Consider the following 12204-nt stretch of genomic DNA (forward strand, 5'->3'; position numbering starts at 1 on the left):
GTGTCTCATTAAGAAAAAAATAGTGATGCAAAATAGGCTGACTTAAATTTACAGGTCCTGAGATTGAAAGGGGCTGACGTAGTTGTGGTTTTAACTGGAAATGGGTGGAAAAATGGAAAATGGGAGAGGAATAAGATGATGATGATGATGATGATGATTATTATTATTATTATTATTATTATTATTATTATTATTATTATTATTATTATATTTAATATTCAAGTAAAGACACGATGCTTTGCCACTCCGAATAAGCTTTCACTTGTCACTCCTAAGGAACTTTTCTCAGCATTTACCTGCTCTCCCTCTCCTTTTTAAGGAAGTCCCAGAAAAAGAAAGCGAGCTGCTTCTGGCAGAAGGGAAAGGAGCTGAGACTTCCCCGGAGCTGCGTTTCGGACAGGAGAACTGCAGGAGAGATTTCCCTGGCCTGCCGGGGTGGAGTGGCAGGGGCTGATGCGAGATAAGTAAGGATGGGAAGGCGGAGAAAGTCTGGAGCAAGGTTGAGGAAGAACGGGGAGGAAACGAGAGCGATTCCGAAATGAGTAAGGAGCTGTGCGGGGGCCTCGCTTCCCAGGGAGCAGGCAGGCAGCTGCCGATGCCTTCTGCCAAGCCAAACTTCATGGCAGGAGGGAGGAAGCGCCGGTGCCGCAGGATGGAGAGGGGAGGGGAGAAAGGTGCAAGCTTTCACCCTTCTCCTCCCTCCTGCCTCCTCCTAGGGAGGTGTTTAAGATCCATTAACTCATCAGGTCCTTCTGATGTACACTTGGAAAGCTCTTCTGTCTTGGCTCTGCCTTTTATCTCCCGAGTCTTCAGATGCTTATATTTTTTTTTTTCTTCTCACGGACTTTGTAAAACTCCAGCAAGCCGTTCAGCCCAATTTCATGTGTAAGAAAAATAAAAAAGCATGGTTTGGTTTCAGCCTCAGTCAGGCAACGGTTAGAGAAGTATAATTAGAGTTGTAATTGGAGTGTGTCTTAGACAATTAGTTTCTGTAAATGTGTGTAATTTAGCCCAAAGGAAAGGGTCAGGAGGAACTTGCTGGGAAAGGAGTGAAGGAATAACGTGCGTTATTTCTAGGTCTTAATGCCTGACACAGCTGGAGAGGAGCGTGTCCACCTTGTCTACAAGACCCTGAATTAAACCTCCAGAAGCCCAAGGAGTATTGAAGGAGCTGAGCTGTGCTGTTTGGGATCAGCTCCGATCCCAAAAGGGGCGCAGCATCGGACCCGCACGGTTACCTAATGGCAGCCTGGCTGTTTTTCTTTCCCCAATCCTTTTGTTAGGAAAGGGGGCAGCCGTTCAGCCTCAGAGGTCAGCCCAGGAACGGGGGCTGCTGCTCGCAGCCATGTGTTACTCATTTGCTGGGCATTTTTGAGGCCGCTCATTACAATAGCGTGCAGCTGCGAGTTCCCAGCCCCTCGTTTCGGGGGTCGGACTGAAGGGTAAGAGAGAAACGTCAAAACCTCTTACTGGAATCGCACCACACCACTTGCACATGTAGTAGGGGAAGCAGGGAACGCGTTCCCAGGCCATAAAAGATCCTGCATCATTCCTACAACCTTTCTAGCTGTAGGAAAAACAACTCAGAGTCCGAAAGAACTGATCAGCGGGGCTCGGGATCGGCTGCACCTGGCTTTGACCGTAATTCTCAGCCCGTTATTTATGGTTCCCAGCCTGGGCTGTGCGTGCCCCACGTCCTGTCTGCACAGATGTTGGGGCTGGTGATGTATTTCATGCAGCTTCTCCTGCAAGGAGGCTGGCGGCACGAGCGCACGGCGTGGCGGTGGCTGCAGCACCCGAACGAGCGGCTTCTTATTTATTGCGTTGTGCTTTAATAACAGCAGCAGGCCAACGGTGTGATTAACAGCCAGAGTCCGAAAGCAGCAGGCTAATAAAACGGCGTGGCTTTCAAGCAAAAACCTCAGCTCCTCACGGCTGGGCACCGGGTAGATGGTAGCTGCTGACCCCGCTGTTATTCGCGACCCGCCTTCGACCAACACGTTTTAAGAAAGCGTTTGGTTGAGGCTTAAATAAAACCAACAGCCAGTAATTAATAGAGCATACTGAATTGAGGTTTGGTATAACCCAATCCTGTAAAAATTGATAAGCATTTTCTGCAGAAAACGTCATCAATCCCTCTTGTTTTAATTCTTCCTCCTAGCGAGCGCTCGAGGTGTTTCTTCTTTTTCCACGGCAAATAATAATAATAATAATAAAAAAAAGCCATAACCTTTTCTATCACGTATCTGATATTTTATAGAGCAATCACAAAGGGTAGTAAATTGAGTAAAACATCCTCTCCTTGGCAGGATTTCCCTTCTGACTAAATTCAATATGAACAAAGAGGACAAGGGCAAATAACTTCACTTATTCAGGTCATTTTTCATAAGAATCATAAAAGTTAGATAGAAAAGGCCTATTAGATTATCTCGCCTCTCTTCCATCTTGCCAGCTCCGGCTTGTTCTCTGCGGTAACCTTGTGAAATTTCCCTTGTCCGAGTGGAAGGAAGATAATTTGCCGGCTGATGATTATTTTTTTTGGAGCGGAAGGGGATGGATGGATTTCTATCTGGGTTAGCAAACGTTTTTGACACTTCTCGCAGGGCTCATTTTTAACTCCTACAGCTGTCTTCCCTTCAGGAGCTCTGTGCTACTTCTTCCGAGCACCCTGATCTTATCGGGAAGCCTGTTTCCTCCTCTTTGGCCCAGGTTTTTATTTCCACCCCGTTATTCTAGTTGTTCAAGTATCGGAATAACCCTCAGGCTATCTGTAACAATTTCACCCCATTGTGCTCCTGCCCTTCAAGTGCTTGCCAGGATTAGTGTAGGAACAACAACAGATTGTTCCTCCTGCAGAATGGGGAATGTTTATAGTGCTCTTCAGATTAAAATAATTTAAAATCCTCTTAAAGATATATATTTCCCCCTAGGAGAGTTACCAGTAAAGCGTCTACGAGTGCTTCAAAACGAGAGCAGCAACAATCTTCCACCCCAAAAAAACAATCAGACAAATGAAGCCTGTTAACTAACGGTGAAAGAATGTGAGTAATTTGATAGAAACTTCTAAGTTAGGTAAATCTGAAGCTTGTGCTGTGCAGCTTTCAGTCACAAGCGTGTTTAATTCAATTCCTACGTTTTAATTGCTCTGCAGCTAACGAGCTCCTCAGCGCTTGCCTGTAAAGGTAGGAGTGGAACGGGTTAGACGTTTGTTGCTCTAAATTACGGATGTTTTTGTAGCATCAACACGTCCAAAGCAATGCTAAAATTGAGAAGGGCTTGGAAATAATTCATATATAGGAGGTGAACCTGCTTTTCTGCCAGTTAAAATGGACTGAGGACGGAACCCTTCAACGATCCCCATGTCATGGTCCTGTAGAGGTCCTGGTGAAAGGAAGGATCTCACCTTTCCATCGACATCTGCCTGTGACTGTTCAGGGAACGGGGACGTGCCTCGTGCCTCTGGGAAGCAGAGAATCTCGGTGGTTTGATGCCCTGAAATTTTTTGGCACAATTTTGGGGTGTGCACCATGCGGCGCGATCCTCTGCCAACAGGTCCGGGGACCACTCGCACCGATCTTAATCCCTTCAGCATCTCAGCTGTAAATGGTTTGGGGGTGGGTTTTGGAGGGAGAACGAGGAGGAGGAAGGCATCCAGCTTCCAGGAAATAAGGTGCTTGGTTTTAGAGTCCTGGCCTGTCCCCTTCTGGCACCCTGTGGTTGGGTCTCTCCGGCATTACTCTGGATCCTTGCTTAATGGTAGGAAAATCAGGCAAGTCTGTAATGTATGAACATGAAATGTACTGGGTTTGGCAGTCGTTTGATGCTTCCCAACATACAGCAGCCCTTCCCCTGTCTCCAAACCTGGTTTCCCTGAAGCAGAGGGTCTCTCTTGGGGTATTTCTGCCCTTCAACGTGGATTAGGGACTGCTGCGCTCCGTGCCAGCAGGCAGTGGCTTTATTGAAGTGTTCCTTTTCTGGGAGAGCCGTTTAATTGTGGGGTGGAATGAAACTGCGACATCCTTTCTCTCCACCCTCCGTGAAGTACATGTATGTAAGGGTTACCTTGTACAGGCTTGCGATCAATTAATTCTGTTTGCAAAAACGCTGTAATTACACAGCTCTCCTGCCAATTTGGCACGGGAGGAGGAGTACAGTCTGAAGCGGAATGCTTTCCCTGTGAAAAGTCTTTCTGGGCTATTTTTCTGTAGCTCGAACCTGTTAATCTGATGGGCAAACCTCTTCAAACCCTGAATTGCGTGGCTAGCAGCACGCAACGCTTACCTGGAGGGGAGTTATCTTTTGGATTTCTTTCTTTATTTTTATTTTTTGCACAGGCAGGAGAAAAGCAAGCTGTGTGCCACCGAGAGCTGCTCGGGTCGTCCTCGTCGGGGGGCTGGCAGGCTGCAGTGACCTGGAAGGCGCCCAGCTGGTGCGTGGCCGCACGGTCCAGCTCCGTTGCTGCTCCCCGTGGCAGCTGCTTGATTCTCCTGCCAAGGAGAGTTTCAGGGGAAAAAGAAAAAAAAAAAAGAGCTAACAGCAAAGGAAGGAATTGTTTAGAGTATCGGCTCTAAACATAGCTGGTGATGGTGATGGCTGGTTCCATTTTTAGCCCAGCTTTGTAAAGAAATGAGGCTCGTGCACCAGCTGCTAGACCGCTGGCTCCTCACAGGTTTTGGGTCAACTTCCACCATGTTTGGGTGAAAAAATAGCTTCTGCTCCAGGTTTTGGCATTTAGGGGCTGGTGACATTTGAATTAGCGCTGCCCCTTCAGGGGAAGGGCAGCCCTTCGAGTGCAGCAGAGGTCTGTGGAGGTGAGGAGACGTGGAGGAGATGCCCTGCTGCAAGCAGGGGCTGAGAAACGGAGCAGAAAGTGGCTGCAGGGAGGTGGAAGGAGCAGAAGCTGCTGTGATACGACCCCAAGGGTAAGAATAAAAATGATGGGAGAGCAGGACCCCGTTGTCCCACCGCTCGGAGGGCAGCCTCCGGGGTGTGGGCCACCAGAAGGAGCCCAGCTCTGGTCCTGCAGGAATATTTGTGGGGTTGTGGCTCCTTAGGGAGCTCTTCTGGCCACGCTGCTTGGAGCTAAGGTCACAAAGTGACGGTGAAAGCATGTGAATGAGCAAAAGTTTGAGGAGAGGAGCATCAGACAGCACCTTTACCTAAACCCAGGTGGTGGTGGAGTCTTGCAGGGACTGCCTGAGTCCTCCTGGTTTCTCTTCTGTTCCTTCCTGCTCTGTTCCTCACCATGCAGCCCGTGAACTTCTCCTGCTAAGCCCTGGCTTGCAAAGACCACGTTCTCCTCCTCTTTCCACCACCAGAGCTGCTTTGCAGCCAGGTGTCCTGGTTCCTCCACCTGCGAAAAAGCTGAAGAATCGTGTGTTTAGAAATCATTTCTAATCTGGAGAATCAGGGTGCAGCACGAGCTCCGCAGAGGACTTTGTCTGGGTTCTGGCGGATGCACAGGAACATTTTAAGGGATTCTTAAGAGTTTCATAACAGGGCAGCAAGCTGCTACGGCTGCAAAGGATTCCTTAAGATGCCTTCTCACAGTCTGCTGGGAGCTCTCAGCAGAGAGGAGTGAACTGGTGACCTGGAAAAAGAAAATGAAGGAAGCAAGATTAGTCCGCTCCGCAGGGAGCGCCATCATGGGATTTATTTTGATTCTTGTGCAAGTGCCATTCCGAAAGACTTACAGAGCGAAATTCTCCGTTTTATGGTTGGGGAGGAAAAAAAAAAAGCATCTTTTTGGTATATATTTCTTATATAGGGGTGTGGGGAAACTGGAAGTGCTTGGGGGAGGCAACCTGAGTTCAGGCACTTCAGTGAGCAGCGGTGCTGCCGGTCTGCGTGATCTCTAGTGATAAAACCCGTCCTGGGAAACGTCTGAAATCCAGCATCATGAAATATTTAGCGGGCAGTTCACCGCTAATGGGCTCCAGGTCGGCAGCAGGAGCACGGGCTCAGCAACCGAAGGCTCTGCGTGCCGATGCCGAGTTGCGTGAGACTGATTTTTATTTTTATTTCTGTTTTTTTTTTCTAATTTCAGTGTTTGTCAAAAGCAAACTCGGAGTGCAGCAAGGGCAGGGTTTCATCAGCGAAACCCAGCAAAACCTGATTTTGTTTTTCCCAGGTTGCAGGAGGCCTTGGCTGTGGTGCACAGACCGTATGCAGAAGCGAGTTGTTGTGTTTTTTTTTTTCAGCAGTAGATAAATTGATGTGAGAAAAAATACACAGTATTGATTTTTCTTTTCCTGTGGCTTTTGAGAGGTTGTTAATGCAGCGAGTACACAAGAGCACTCATATGTCTGTCTGCACAGTAATCTCTAATAAATTGACTTTTTTAGAAACCATTTTTAGTCTGTATTTTCGGTGACTTGATTTGTGGAGTAGATGATATCTCCTGGCACATAATTACTCATTTCGGGGTTGTGTAAAAGGTTGGAGGATAAATTTTGATGCATTATCCGGAGCTCTAAACATCTCTCCTATTACTCACTCAAGTTTTTCTCTCTGCTCTTCCCTATTGGAGTTGAGCAGCGAGGTTTTGGGGATCTTTTTTTTTTTGCTGGTTGGAAACCCTTTATTGTACAGACACTTCCCAGAGCTGATTCTTGCGTGTGACGTGATTATAAGGGCGATGATTTATACCCAAGGAGGCTAAATATTTCTTAGTCTTGGGGCTAAGTCTTAGTCTTGGTCTTAGTCTTGGCACTGCAACCTTTTAGTTCTTGCTTTCTTTCGGGAAAGAAATGAAAATGTGCAGCAGGAAACGTGGCAGGAATCGTATTATTGGTGAAATGTAAGCAGTTTGATAACCCACAACAGACTTTGACATCCAAGGAGCTGCCAGTCTGGTGGTGTTAATGACCTGAGGATGCTGAGGAAGGCAGTGGGCAGATGCAGATATTCGGTCACATGAGATGTTTGGCCATGGTTTGGCCACGTCGTGTGTTGGATACCCACAGGAAGCACTTCAGGGATGGATGACCAGGTAGGGTTTGCTGTCCCAAGCCTTGCCATGTCTTCCTGTTTTTAATTCTGTGCTCTTCTCGTGGTGGTGCTCGAGGTCCTGCCAAATCACCGATCTCCACCTGGAAGCCCATCCATAAGGGACATCCATTGCCTTGAAAACCTTCAAAGTCATACAGGTTGATTTTTTAGGAATATGTAGCGTTGCCTGGGCTTAGAACTGAGCTGGGACCAGCTGAAGCCAGACCGATCTGTTAGCTGCAGAACGAGGATCCCCCCAAAAAAGATGAAGGAAAAATGCCAGTGCTTCTGCCCCTGGTAAAATGTGGAATCCAGCTTTCATGACATGTGCTATCATCGAAACTTCAAGTGATGCTGTTAAGTCCACCTTATCTCTTTCCCTTTCGTGTTCCTGCATCAAGAAGGAACCAAAGGCTCAGCCTGGGATGCTTTGGCATCTTCAGGTCACCCACACCTCTTGACAGAAGTTGCTTGAAGTGCAAGACAACAAAGGTTTCAAGAACCCAACCCACTTATTGCTGAGAAAGAAGGAAAACTGGTTGCTTTTCCAAACCTGTGCTCCCCTGGGACATCTACTCTCCAGGCCACAAGCAGACCTTTTGCCAGGTTCAATTTGGCCTTATTGCATGGGATCATTTTCTTCCCACTAGCCAGGGGCAGGCAATCTGGCTGCGAGTACCACTTGCACACAGCAATAAAAGTCTGCAGGCTCCAACAAAGACCTTTTCTTATTGCTGGTGCAGAAGAGGAGTAAGACGTGGTGTCCGGATAATTTTGGTGGTGGACAGGCCTTCAGAATAGCCACCGAGCATAACTGGTATGCTTTATCCTCACGCATCTCTCTCTAGCTTCACATTTCTAAATGTATATATTCAGGACTCCAGCTGATTGTACCAAAATGTCCATTTTGTTAATTCACAAATTAACGTTATTGGTACCAGATGGGAAAGTGGGCATTTTTCTCTCCTGCTTTCTCCCTTCTTGTGATCTTGGAGCCAGGAGACTGAGTTTTAGAGCCTTGCAACTTACCTTCTGTACACAGTCAATTACACTCTTTACATTTTTGTAAGGAGATGCCTTTTTTTTCCCCTTTTTTATTTTATTTTATTTTTTATTTTGGACTTGGATGTGTTTGTCATGGGGAATTCTGTGAGCAGAATTCAGCAAGGACGGAGCTTCTGTCTCATACGCTTTCCTCCAGTGCTTGCACTGGGTTCTTGGGCCTTGCTTTGAAGTGCTGCCTGAAGATGCTTCCAGCAATATTATGCAGGAATGTTATTTTACACGGGTGTTTATCCACCACCGCCCAGCGCAGACGGGGCTGGTCATTCACCCCTTGTTATTAATACTGCTCTGAGAAATACATTGGAATTAATACAAAGCCTTGTAGTTAAAAATGGAGCGTGCTTGACGTCTGGAAAAGGCTCTGCTTCGTTTGTCCTTTCCCAAGAACCCGCAAAGATGCGTTTTTATGGCTATTGGTACTTTTGAATGAACTTTTTTGGAGGCCCTTTTGTGCTTTAACAGGCAAATGCCCGACCTGTATGCCTTCTGTTTTCCTGCACTTGTCCTGTACGATCCTTCGCCTCTCTCTCCAAGCTGTTCTCGCTCTAGTGCATGTTCATCTTTGTTAAGGACCACCACTTTTTGTCATCTTTCCCTGTTTTTGAAAGTCTTGGTGCATTGGATGCAGTACTCACCATCAGAGTGTGAAGGACATGAGGCTGAGCTTCTGGTATCGTGTTTTTTTTTTTCCAGGACTCAGCTTTGGTAGACCAGTAATCCACCAGAGCGGCGGCAGTTCTGTGCATTTCTTTCTCCCACCTGCTTTTTGCATGGTGTGCAACAGTAACATGTGTTTTTATTTCTCTGAATTGACCCCAAAACCAGGCTGCAGAAGGTCTCACGGGGCCAGGATAGCAAAGGTCGATGCAGAGAAGCCAAGCAGCCTTCCCGTCCTGACTGATGGGATGTTACATCTGCCCGGAGCACCTATTTTTGAGACACAAAATGAAATTACAGACTTCTAATTCTTGCGACTTGGTGGCATTTCTTTTTATATTTTTTTTTTCCTGAAACGCTGATTTTTATTTTTCACTTTTTATGTACTGTTTAGCAGGTAACGGCTTCCATGGGAGGGCCGTGCACGTTTGTGTGGCAGGCTTTTTATTGCGGCAGGCTTTTAGTAGGTCAAGCAAGCACACATAGGGGGCTCTTAAAGTGGACTGCGAAATCATAATTTGGCTTAGCTTTGTTTTATCACTGCTTTGACAAATCTTTTTTCTCCCATTAGATTGCAGCTTCCTAAGCAGTGCCAGCAAAGCAGCAATGAGCTGCCAGCGCTGCTAACTTCAAGTGCAGCACGGAGTGTATTTAATTCAGGTGGTGTTTGTGCAGAAGTGCTTGCTTGTTACAAACACTTCTTGCCCTATCTCTTGTTGACGGTACCTTGATGGTGTTGGGATGGGGATGAGCAGCTCTGGGTGTTGTTTCCTTAGAGGCATTGGGGTTTTCCACGTGGTCTCGGCCAGCATCCTACGCTGAGGTGGGTGGAAAATGGGTTGCAGAGGTCGGTGGTTTGATGGAAGCTGAGGTTGGTTGTGTGTGGCCTCCCTGAGGGCTGATTTTTGGGACCCTGAAATTTTAATGTCTTTCTCAAGAGCTTGGTGGATGGCATGGGATGAAGCTCTGTGAAATAGTGGATGGAGCTGAGTCAGGAGCAGTGCTTGTTGTGCTCAAGGGCAGGATTTCTGCTCAGAAGGGCTTTACCAAGCTGAGGAGCAAATCTGATGGAAACCCTACCAAGGAAAGGCAGGTGTGGAGTCATGAAATCCCCGAATTATTGAGGTTGGAAAAGCCCTCCAAGATCACCTGCTCCAACCACCCCCCTACCACCAATGTCCCCACCAAGCCCTGTCCCCAAGCACCACGTCCAACCTCTCCTTGAACACCCCCAGGGACGGGGACTCCCCCAGCTCCCTGGGCAACCCGTCCCAAGGCCTGACCGCTCTTGCTGAGCAGAAATGTCTCCTCATTGCCAAGCTGAGCCTCCCCTGGCACAACTCGAGGCCGTTCCCTCTGCTCCTGGCCCTGCTTCCCTGTGAGCAGAGGCTCCAGGGCCTCGATGTCCTTCTGGGAGTGAGGGGCCCAAAGCTGAACCCAGCACTCGAGGGGCGGCCTCAGCAGAGCAGAGCCCAGGGGGACGAGCACCTCCCTGGCCCTGCTGGCCCCACTGCTCCTGCCACAAGCCAGGATGCTGTTGGCCTTCTTGGCCACCTGAGCACACTGCTGGCTCATCTTCAGACGTCCTTCCCCTTGGTTGGAACAACCCCATGCAAGAGGCTCCCTGGCACAATGAGGGCAGTGAGGGGCTGAGGGGAGACGAGCAGGAGCCTACAGGTGGCTGCGGGCTGGAGCGTGTGGTGTTAGAGCTGGGTCTGCCCCATCTGGAGAAGGATCCTTGTTTCTGTCTTTTCTGCCATCACCTGGAGGGCAGGTTACAGGGAAGATGGTGTGTGGTGCTCGGAGGTGTGCGGTGATAAGATAAGGGGTGGCAGACACGAGCGTGATATGGGTTACGCAATGGGGTGAGGGGAAAACAACCACAATCCCTGAGCTGTTGCCTGAGGAAACACGGGAATCCCCATCAAAAAGGTTTCTAAGAACAGGTTTCAGAAGCACATCTGCCAGGAACAGCTCCAGTGTTGTTCCTGCCTTGAAGCAGGGAGCGAGACGAGGGCTTTTTCCCCGTTCTCCTTTTCCCATAATGGGCCTGTGGGAGCTCCACGAAGAAAGTCTCATCTCTGCTCCTCAGAAAACAAACAAAAAACCTGACCCAAAATAAGCCAGACCCCAATACAACCCACCAAACATCCCCAAAAGGCTCTGCACATCTGTATCTGTGTTATTGGTACTTCCAGAACTGATCGGGCTCTTCCAGCGCGTCGGGCTCTTGGCGGAGACCCCGGTCTACAGGACACGAAAACCTTGGATCCAACTTGGAAACCACGAGGGAAGGATTCGTTCAGGCTTCTTGCTGCACAGCGAAATACAAACAGCCCTCCTTCCCTCCCTCAAGAAACATTCGAGCCTATTTGGAGGAATAAAAGTGCAGCGCAACATTTTAGTCGTAAATTGAAGATTTCCAGCACCGTGTTGACTTGGAGCATATGTTAGCGAAACGTGTCCCTGCTTCGCAGACAGTTTTTTGTGCTGATGCTGTGGCAAGCATGTTTAAAACAAGCAGGGGGAGTGTGCTGCCGGGAACAATCCAGCGGTGATGGTAGGGTCATTCAGATGACTTAATAGGTCTCTCTCTTTTTTTTTTTAGCTATCTGTATTAAGTCAATGATTCATCTAAATGATGCCGAAGGGAGTTAATTGTTATTATCCGGTATAAAAGTTGCCAAACTAAGGGCAAAACTTGCAGGGTAGTGCATGAAATAAAATGGAATTATGATTTCTGGAAGCTTGAAGGGGCCGAACCTTTACCCCTACCTACAGCAGGAGCTGAAAATGTTGCCATGAAATGGGAACGGAGGAATTTTGGACGCCAAGGTTGGGAGGTCCTGGCACGTTTGGAGGTTCTCCAAAACATGAAACAAAAGATGAACGTGAAATTAAGCTTTCTCCCTGACCTGGGTACGTCTCTGTTGCCCAGATCTGCAGAGGAATTTAGGAATTTGACTTCGTTGGTTCAGTGGGAGTTGAGCTCCTGAATATCTTTGAGGGATTAGGCGTCTATGTAATGTGGTTTATTTCTTATCTCTACAAGAAGGGCACCGCTAACGTTCTCTCTTGCAGAAATGTTATAAAGAAAATCACTTCAGATGTTTTTTTTGTGGTCAGATCTGGTGAAGATGAGGCTCCGTGGGTATCTTAACGAGGTAGGAACGGGCTTGGCTCAGAATATGATCTGTAGGCACATTTTCAGGGCTGTTTGGAGCTGAATTTTAGCTTCTCTGAGACAGGGCACATCACGGGTGTTGAGCAGCCAGCCAGGGCACGTATGAGATGACAGTGCTGCAAGTAGTGAAACTCAGCACTCTTGGTCACTAAATAATTAATAAGGGATAATTTCTGGCCCGCTCAGTGACCTGGCTGATTGCACGTAATGCAACGTGGCGGTACAGACTTGAGTGCTGTCTGACTTGATCTTTGCTGTGAGGAGCTGGTAGAGGACCAGTAAATAATTCAAGTCCTTAGCAAAAGCTG

At 47.9% G+C, this 12204-nt stretch overlaps 1 protein-coding gene across 8 annotated transcripts in view; it reads left to right on the forward strand.

Moving 5' to 3' along the window:
• Nucleotides 1-12204, forward strand: part of FAM168A (family with sequence similarity 168 member A) — a 164722-nt gene that overhangs the window by 26881 nt on the left and 125637 nt on the right. The window contains exon 1 of one of the 8 annotated variants that reach the window (XM_082751918.1): nucleotides 3019-3041. The exons of the other annotated variants lie outside the window; for them this stretch is intronic. The gene's annotated coding sequence lies outside the window, so the exon portion shown is untranslated. Of the gene's footprint in view, nucleotides 1-3018; nucleotides 3042-12204 lie in introns of those variants that run through there. 8 annotated transcript variants of the gene reach the window in all.

Source organism: Aythya marila (genome assembly GCF_965140915.1).
Source record: "Aythya marila genome assembly, chromosome: 1".
NCBI classification, from domain to species: Eukaryota; Metazoa; Chordata; class Aves; order Anseriformes; family Anatidae; genus Aythya; species Aythya marila.